This window comes from Gobius niger (genome assembly GCF_951799975.1).
Source record: "Gobius niger genome assembly, chromosome: 12".
NCBI classification, from domain to species: domain Eukaryota; kingdom Metazoa; phylum Chordata; class Actinopteri; order Gobiiformes; family Gobiidae; genus Gobius; species Gobius niger.
The window spans coordinates 8246959-8251959 of NC_136863.1; positions in this window are offsets into that span (position 1 = coordinate 8246959).

Below are 5001 nucleotides of genomic sequence, written 5' to 3' on the forward strand. Positions count from 1 at the left end.
ATGACATTTCCGCTCGACACAGTGTGCAAACAACAACATTATTAGGCCGTTTCTGGAAATACTCCCACACTTTTGACGACTTTTGTCGTGCTTTTTCCCCCTCGGTCGCAGCGTTTGCATTACGCGCAGCCACGCTGGAAGTGATATGTAAACAAGCGACGCGTCGACGCACAAAAACGGCGTCGACGTATTTACGTAATCGACGACGTCGACGACGTCGACGCGTCGTTGCAGCCTTATTTGCAGTGCTCCATTGAACGTCCATTTGCCTGAACACTAATGGGGACAGAAGGCATGTGTGGCTAAGCTGTGAGTTGTGCCCGGATACCTCCTTGATGTTCCCTCCTTGTCCTGTGGACAGTTTCCCCCACCTGAGCTGCAGCTCTCTGCAGTTCATCCAGGGTCATCACAGGCTTCTTCGTAACAGCTGTGGTCAGTGCTGTCCTTGTTCGGTCAGTAAGGAGGAGGACGGCCGGGTCTTGGTAGGTTTGCAGTGATGCCAGACTCTTTCCATTCCTGGATGGTGTATTTAACTGTACTTTAAGGATGTTCAAAGCTTTGGAAATCTTTTTATAACTTAACCCAGCTTTATTCTTCTCAATAACTTTGTGTTCTTGGACTTCATGATGCTTCTGCGCCCCAATAGTCTCTTCACAGACCTCTGAGACCATCACAGAGCAGCTGTATTTGAACTGACATTAGATTACACATAGGTAGACTCTATTTAGTCATTGGGTCAACATGTGATCAATCAGAAATAATCAGGCAACATCTGAAGGCAATTGTTTGCACTAAAAGGAAAGGGGGCCTGTACTTTTGGACATCACACTTTTCAGTTTTTTATTTATAAAAATAAAAAATGTATAAATTTAATTTCACTTCACGATTGTGTGGCACTTAGTGCGTGTCTTTCACATAAAATTTAAATTTAATATACTTATGTTTATGGTCCATAGTATGGCAAAATGTCGAAAAGTTGAAGGGGGGCCCATACTTATGGTCTATAACTTGTTTATTTTTCATTTTATTTCATTTTATTGTGCATGCCCTTATAGACATAGCCATTTCTTTTTTTCATGGTGCATAATTGAAAGATTTCCTAGTCTGTGATTGTACCCTCACTGACAATGAGGGAGAAACTGCAATTGTGCATGTTTTGGGAAGGAGTGCGCCCCAATGACAGAGGCTCCAGGTACTGTTGTACAGTCGCCCCAAAACAAACATGTGACTCGTGTCTGCTGTCAAAGCCTTTCTCCGTCAGAAACCACTGATCACTGAGAGACCGCGGTTCGATCCACACATCCGCGCCTCCGTCCCACAAAAGGGGGCACCTGCCAGAGTCCGGACCTAATCCTCGCCGACCCGGGACTTTGGGGCCCCCAGACTTAATCCACAGCGAGGGCACGAGGCCAAGTCCGGGTCCCGATGGAGTCCAAGCCCGTAGAGCGGCCCCTGTAACGCCACGGCTTCGGAACGGGCCCCTAATCCTTCCAAACTTAATCTCGGCCACTCACTGCCCCTCCCTCCCAAAAGCCGCACCTACCAAAGAGCATTGATTTGTTGGTTTCTCCGCCTTTGTCCGCAGCTGCCCGAGTGTGAACGGGACATCCAGGGAGCAGAGGCCGAGCCGGGACTTTTGGCATGGGAGATTAGGGCCTCCGCTCGGGGCATCTGCCACGGGACAGGCCGCGGCGATGGACTCAAGTCATTTTGGGGACATTTGCAAACAAAAAAAATAAGGGTTTATTTACATTTTGATAAAGTCTTCAAGAATCGAGAAGAGGAAGTCACTTTAAGTGCATTATTTTGATTAAACTAATTATTGTATGTCGGCTCCAGACATCTTTTGTTGGTTGAACTGGAGCAGTGGGACATATTTTATACTTGTTTATTTTAATTTTATTTATTTATTCAACAGGGACATTGCACAACAATTATTATGATACTTATCATCTAAAGTATAGTGGGCAGAGGCAAAGTGACGGCAGGTTTATACAATGGACAATGAGCATTAAGAGTCCATTCATAGTATACAGATAAAGAAAAAAGGATGACCTCAACAAACATTCAAATGCAATAATTTACAGTTTTTAAACATTTTACCTTTTTCATTTTGTTCTTAAAAACCTCTTAAAGGGATATTTCAGGATTTTTGACATAGGGCCTCATTTCCTAGTTATCCAGAGTGTTGCTGATTTCTGGAGATGTATTTTTTTGTAATTCATGCAGTTCTTATATTTGAAGAGTTTTGTGGCGCTAGGCTAGTGCAAGGCTAGTGCATTTCAATGGTATCAGCTAGCCTGCATTAAAAACAGTCTGACCCGCTCCACAGAGCACCTGAGGCAAATCACTTATAACACCAGACTAACCATATAAATATCTGTGTCGATAGAATGTTTTTTGGAATATAACTGACCTTGCATCACATGAATGATCGCATTTTGAGGGACTATTTTCTAGCAGATCACTCCGCCGCTGCTTGCTTATACAACCACGAAGCTGATGCTGCTCAAATATAAGGTATTTTAAATGCAAAGTGGTTAAAATTATTATCGACACAGACATTTATATGGTTAGTCTGGCGTTTTAAGTGATTTGCCTCAGCTGCACTGTGGAGCGGCTCAGACTGTTTTTAATGCAGGCTAGCTGATATCATAGAAATGTGCTAGCCTTGCAATAGCCTAGCGCCACGAAACTCTTACAAAATAAATATCTCCAGAATTTAGCAACACTCTGGTTAGCTAGGAAATGAGGCCCTATGTCAAAAATCCTGAAATATCCCTTTAACCCCCTTGACTATAAACTGATCTTTTTCCTCACGCTGTTGCCATGTTGCTGTCACTTATTTTTACTTTTTCTTATTTTTACTTTTTTAATCATCACTTTTTGTCATTTTCTCGTTGTGTTTTCTTCCCATTATGGTCGCTCATTCTTCACATCTGTGACGCTTTTTTTTGTCGCTCTTTTTGGCTTTTTTTATCACGTTTTTTGTTGTGTTTTCTCATGTCTTTATCGCTTTTTTGCTGCGTTTTCATCCTCATTTACGTCTCGTTTTGTTGCCATTTTGGCTCCTTTTTTCAAGACACTTTTAGATTTGGGCAAAGCTGAGCTGGAGAAGATGTGCTCGGTTCAGACGGGGGTTCAGAGGTTAACCAGTTTTGTTCGAATGATCATCACATACAATTGGATCAGATCATCCAAGCAAAACAAGGATCTTAACAGTCCATCCTGAATACAATGTGTTTGGTGTCTCTGTATAATGTACATTTGTGGAGGGAAAAAAAAGATCTTTGTGCCTTTTTATTGACCGTGATCTTGCAGGTTCATTTTTATTTACATTACCGGGACAGTATTGCTCTTTGAAAGTTGTGAAGGGGATAGAAACTCATTTGGAAAGTTTGGACTGCAGCTAAAGTTTAAAACAAATGTGCCCATTCTTTCACTTTTTGTAAATAGAAAATAAAAAATGGTTCACTAACTTTAATGGGAAAAAATTGTAATAATATAAGAAAGAAGCCTGCATTATAGGCCTAATTTTACTCTCTACAAAACTCAAAAGAAATAAAACACTCGATACTTACAGTACATGACAAGGATCCAAATGTTCACACTGATACAAACAAAGGTATTGCTTTAGATTAAGCTCATTACTTAACTCATTAAGTGTTAATAAGCATTAGTAATCATTTTAGGGTCAGCGTATTATTAATGGCCTATTAGTATATTAACAGATAAAAGTATAATAAGCATTGTGTTAATACTTTACAAGCATATATTAATGCTTATTAGTACCTCATTAATACTTAACAAGCACACCTCAATACAAAGTGGTACTAATTGGTCTCATTCTTTAGCCCAGTTAGGCCTGTATTGTGTTCACAGTATCCGCCTAATTAATCTGTCCACAATTAGGCCAATATTATTACAACTCACAATTTCATAATTCTTCTGTAATTTACTGAAGTGAATTAGTCAATCGATTCATTTATATTTTATTATTAATTGTTAAGTATTATTGGTTAATTCGAGTTCCAGCTCTGACAATTTGCTGAATGTCTCTCCCCTCCGTCCTGTTCACTAAAGCCAACACGCCAAAAGACTGAATAAAACTGTGAGTGTTTGGGGCTTTTTATGAGAAACAAAACTGCAGTCAGCACGAGACCGTTTTCAGCTCAACCGACAGATTGCGCGTGCTCTGGCTCCCCCTGGTGGCACCAACCCCGCATTTCAAACAGTCATTTAATTTAACGACTAAAGAACGACTAAGCAAAAAAAGGGATGAAAAAAAGCAACAAAAAATAACAAAAACAGACAAAAAAGAGACAAAAACACAATAAACAAGCAACAAAAACATGAATAAAAAATTATGAAAAAGCAACAAAAAAAAGCAACTAAAAAGTGGTGATGACGCGACAAAATAGTCACAATCAGTTTTGTAGGTCTTAGCGTTCAAAGGAGTCATCAATATTGGCTGTAAACTCCAGTCGAGAAGCTTTTAGATTTGGGTAAAACTGAACTGCGCTCGGTTAAAGCGGGGGTTAAGAAATTATATGACAACAGATGAGTCAATTCCTTCTTTTGTTTTTATGTCATTAGATTCATGAATGAACTGAAAGATACATGAATGTGCTATGCATCATGTTAAGATTGTAATTTCGGTAATAAAAGACAATAAAAAACCTAACAATAATGTATATCATGTAAATCTCTTCTTCTCTATGTAATTATATTGTCCACATAATGAACAAATAATCAATGAAAAATGCACAGTCTCTTCAAGGTAATGCCTTCAGGGAGGAGACTGCGGAATCCAGGGGCCAGGTCCAGTCGATTGAAGAACAGTTTTATCCACCAGGCTATCAGGAAGCTGAACTCCCTCCCTCCCTTGCCCTCCCTGTGCTTCCACCCCTTATTCCCTGAACTATTTCGATTCGTTGTGAAATGAATTGACAAATAAAATGGTTGATTCTTGAATGTAGCATTTGAGTAAAGAGTCCCAGG